Source organism: Myotis lucifugus, unplaced genomic scaffold (genome assembly GCF_000147115.1).
Source record: "Myotis lucifugus unplaced genomic scaffold, Myoluc2.0 scaffold_21, whole genome shotgun sequence".
Taxonomy (NCBI): domain Eukaryota; kingdom Metazoa; phylum Chordata; class Mammalia; order Chiroptera; family Vespertilionidae; genus Myotis; species Myotis lucifugus.
In genome coordinates this window covers 8,789,706-8,794,808 of record NW_005871069.1, presented here as the reverse complement: position 1 = coordinate 8,794,808, position 5,103 = coordinate 8,789,706, and positions in this window count along the sequence as shown.

Genomic DNA, 5,103 nt, shown 5'->3' with positions numbered 1-5,103 from the left:
CTCTTCCCAGCTGCTCCAAATGCTTTAGTAATAAAAACTTTTTCTCTGGTTTGTATTGCTGAAACTTTCTTATAAGCACAAATGAAGAAAACTAAAGAAGCAATTATAAATTCTCTACAGCCCAGGCCCTGAATTCATCAATGGAAACTGTCTTCAATAGGGACATCCATTCCTGATGGGTGGTGACAACAAGTGGTGGCTGTGGTGTCCCCATTAATTTGTTACAAACACGTACACACCACTCACCATTTCCAGGCAGCTTTCTAAGCCCTTTACATAGTAGCATCTCAAACCACTGTTACCATCCCCAGTTCACACACGAGGAAACTGAAGCAAAGGAGAGAGTTAAGCAACTTTCCCAAGGTAACAGAAATAACAAATGGTGGAGCCAGAATTTGAACCCCTTTAGAGCCCTTGTTTATAGCAGTGTGGTAAGGATTGAGCAGAACTCAATGCATGTTGTAAATAATTATTCATCGCAGTCCTTGGGACCCACACCACCTCTCCTCTGTAGTCAGCAGGGGGAGCCAGAGCCCCTGGTCCACTGTGCCTGTGCCCCAGTCCAGGCCCCTCTGACTGAAAGTGGAACTGCCCTCGCTAAAGAGACATGCCCAGTTATTCACACTTGGTTTGGGGTCTTTGAACGAGTCAGATAGGGTTGCCCCATGGGTGGGGCTCCCCACTGAGTGAAAGATAAATCACCTGAAAATTATTTACCCCAGAGGAAGCCCCAAAATGAAAAAAAAACCAACAACTGTCCTGGATCATGCAGCTATTAAGTGGCAGATCTAGGACTCAGACACCAAAGTCTATGACCTTTTTATCAAGTCATGGTCCTCAGCTGATGTTGGTGCTGGGATACAGAGTTGTAGGACCAGGGACCTATTGGCAGGGAGCTCGTGTGGTAAAGGAAGAGGAAGGGCCATGAGCCCAGAAATCCGGTGGGTGCGCGAGGTCTCCACCATGACCAGCTCAGGGGCCCTGGAGCATAAAGGGAGACACGTATTCAAATGTTTCCTGCTGTGTCTGTACCCAGCACAAGGCCCCACACATCTTCCTCTTCAGTGTGGGTTTGATGAATGTGTGAATGAGGAAGAGACCAGAGTGCCTAGTACAGAAGGAGGTTAGTCAAGGTAGACTTTTCAGATGAGTTCCTATTGGGTGGCCTTGAAGGATGAGTTAGGAGTTTGCCAAGTGAAAAGGAGGGGAAAGGCATTCCAGGCATATGCAAAAGAATAACAGGGTGGAATAAAAAGTCTCTCAACTTGTTTTAAAAATATCAGAACCCACAACACACACACACACACACACACACACACACACGCACAGTTAAAACTTTATTATATACAATGCCTCTTGCTTTCTGGTCCATTCCCATTTTGTAAATGTTAGTGGCAACCCACCGATTTGCTGTGATGAGGACTTGGGGGTGGGAGCGTTGGGAAAACTGGAGGCTGGAAGGGAGTTTGGCGCCAGACTGTGAAGACCTTTGGAAATCAGCGTGATGATCTGGACCCTTTTTAGTTCTTGCCCCCTGCAAGGTTGGACCCTAAAAACTCCTTGCTCCTTCTCTAGCAATTCGAGTAACTGCCTTCATCCCTGGCTAGTTTTCTTTAGTTGGCTCTAGCTTCTCCTCTTCCCCAGCTGGTTCTTTAACTCATACTGAGTTCCTGGGGCTCTGCACTGGGCCTCCTTGGCCTCCCACAGCACTCATCCTTGTCTTGGTTTGAAGGACCACTGCTTCTGTGGAGGTCCGCCACCTTTGAAGGCCCTCCCTTTTGAGCTCAAGGCACATACAATCAGCTGCCCTCCCAGTAACCTACAAATACCTCAATCTCTCAACCAGTTCATCACCCTCCGACTGGTTCCTCTCCCATCCCAGCTCCATGTTGCCCTCACCAGTCCTACACACTGTCTCACAGAATAGGATCCTGTCCTTGGAGTCTCCTCATCCTGTCGATTCTGCTCTCAACTCCATCTGCTTCTCTCCATGCCATCTGCCACTACCCTTGTCCAGGCTGGGGCTTTTCTCTCTGGATAACTGTTTTACCACCTGTTCTTGCCTCCTGCCCCTTTCTATTGATGCCCCATAAGAGCTGCCTTGAGCCTCTGAAAAAGAAATCGGATCATGTGACACCCCTGCTTCAAACTTATTAATATTCCCTAAATGTATCCCCAATCCCCTGCTGGGCCCCTTCTCTGAAACCTTCCCCCACTCCCACTGTCCCTAACGATCTGTTCTCTAGACCCATCAGACCCCCATGGGCCCTGCTTCCTTTGGCTTCACAACCTCTACCTAGTTAACACCAACTCACTCCTTCTGGATCCCAGGGTAGGAACATCTCCAGGAAGCCTTCCCTGATTCACTCAGGCTGGATTTGGTGACTTTGTCTCTGTGTTTCCACAGTCCACTGTGCATCCCCCAGCTTTATGCCTAACACCTTCTTTTTTATTGCAGTGGCCCAAGTCTGTCTTTTCCATTAGATGGGCAGCAGAATTGCGGGGTTAAGGGCAGATGTCAAAGCCAAACTCTTTAGGTTAAAATCCCAGCCCCACCATGTTTGGGCAGTGGGAGTTTGGAACTTCATTTAATCCTTCTGTGATTTGCTTTCCCCATACTGTAAAATGAAGGTAACGATGATGATAATAATAATATTAACAAGAAGAACAGCTGTTAGAGGGTTAAATGAGTGCCTGGCACATAGCAAGTGCTGTGTGTTTGGTGATTTAAGTCAGCACTCAGACTAGTTACTCCAGGAGAGTAGACCCTGGATTTATTGGATCCACCGCTATGTCCCCAGCTCCTGCCCCAACATCCTGGTTATGAGTGTGACACAATGAATCTTTGGTCTCAGAAATGGTGATACATATAGATAAGAAAGTAACATTTGAGCAATGCTTCGGAGGCAGACTGCTGAGGGCTCCATGCTGACGGAATCTGTGGGTGAGACAGGAGGAGGAAAAACCTGACAAGACAAACCTGTGACGTAGCCTCTCAAATCTTCGGCTGTTTCAATTCACCAGCCACCTCACCCCAGCACTCATTAGCACCTCAATCCATGAAGGACTCCAGCTAGCATAAGAGTCAAGGTACATTCCTCTCTTCTCTCTCCCTACCCCTACCCTTCTCCACTGAGTCCAGGCCCAGTGTCTTCCCTCCTTTCTGCACCCCACTTCCACCCTAGTTGTTCCAATTAGGATTGCTGTGTCACAAGTAACAGCAACACAGTGGCCAAAACGAGAATTTCATTATCTTCACAAATCATGGGGTTCAGCAATTTGGACAGGACACAGTGGAGACGACCACAGAAGCCAGTCTACAGAGGCTTAGCTGCGGAGACTCACAGGCAGGAGTGACTGAATGGAGGCTCCTTCACCCACTGTCTGGCACCCAGCTGGGTGACTCCAATGCTGAACTCAGCTGGGACTGTGGACTGGAGCACTTACACATGGCTTCTAAATATGCCTGGGCTTCCTCACAGCGTGGCTGCCTCAGACCTCCGTGGTGGCTCAGGGCTCTAACAGGTATTCCAGCCAAGGCAGAGGCTGCACTGCCTCTCATGACATAGCCTTGCAAGTCTTGCAGCATCACTTTGGGCACACCTTGTTGGTCGAAGCCCTCAGAAATCAGCCCAAATTCAAGCAGGGAGAGCACAGAGAACCCACCTCTCAATGGGAGGCATGTCTAATAATTTTGTGCCATGCTTCAAAACCACCACCTGACCCCCAAACACCAGTGTCTCATACCTGGACCTGCTCCCTGGTCTGCCTGGCTCCACTGTGGCCAGCCCTTCCCATCTCCTCAGGGGGTTCTCCACGGCAGCCCAGGGGAGCTTTTGAACACACCTGTCACCCTTCTTCCTGTCCCTCCAATGTCTTCCTGCTGAACTTCCCACTGAAATCTAGGCTCCCTGACATGGCCATACAGCTGCATGGGATCCTTCCCATCTCAATGGCTTTCTTTCTCTTTCTTGGCTGCAGCTCCAGTGCCCTGCTGGGGCTCATGCCCAACACCTTTCCTTCCCGAAATGTCAGTCCCCTAAATCCTTTGTCCTTCAGATCTCAGCTGAAATGCCACCTTGTTGGATCTAAAACAAACCATGCATCACACAGTGTGTCTCTCCCATAACTCTGTTTTATTATCTCCACTTGCATTTGTTTACGTTTGGTCTGTCTCCTTCACAAGTTCCAAGAGAGAAAGACCCTTGTCTCTCTTGTTCCTCATAGCCTAGGTTCCCCCGCCATGGCGGGCACAGGCATTTGTGGGTTGTGAATGAATGCATGAACGGTAGTTTTCAAGGAACATGTGCGTGGTATGAAAAAGCAATTATAGAGGAGAGGCAGGCATGGCCTGGGATGGCAGTGGTGGTGGAGGTAGCCTTGTTTCTAATCGGGTTCTGCCACTCGCTAGCCGGGGTCTTTAGGAAAACACCGTCGCGTCCCTGAGCCTCAATTTCTTCAGCTGAAACTTGAGTCCAGCAGCCCCTAGCTCACTGGACGGGAGTGTATATCATAGGAAGGATTCAGCACCTCTGGCCAGCCAGGAGGCAGTCCCCCAGTGAGGCCAAGCTGTAACACCTGCTATGCTCGCCAGGTGTCGCCCCGTGGTGCGCTCTGAGCCCTGCGCTCTCGGGTGGCTCCGCGGCCCGACGTTTAGATTCCGTGCGGGGCATCCGGGCCTCAACCTGACTGTCCACTAGGAGCGGGGTTCCAGAGGAGGCTGCCCAATCTGGGCACCCACTTGCTATCCCCCATCGAAAAGACAGGGGTGGGGGAAGAATATGCTGAGTCAGTTATCCCGCTCCGCCATTAGCTCTAAGGAAGGGGTGCCCTGCCCCAAGAGGGTCTCGGAAGCCCCGGGGAAGGCGGAACCCGGGTGCGACCTAACACCCCACAGCCAGCTCCAAGGTCTCCGCCAGGCAAGGAGGACCGGGAGACAGGCCAGAGCCAAGGCTTCCCACCCAAGCCCTGATTCCCTTCTCCACCCCGAGTGCAGTCCCTGAGCGTCCACTCATCCCGCAACTTGCGAATTAGCCACCTCTGGGGATCGAGCAGCCTCCCACCTCTCCCCACCCGGCTCCGCGTCCCAGAGCCGAGAGAGGG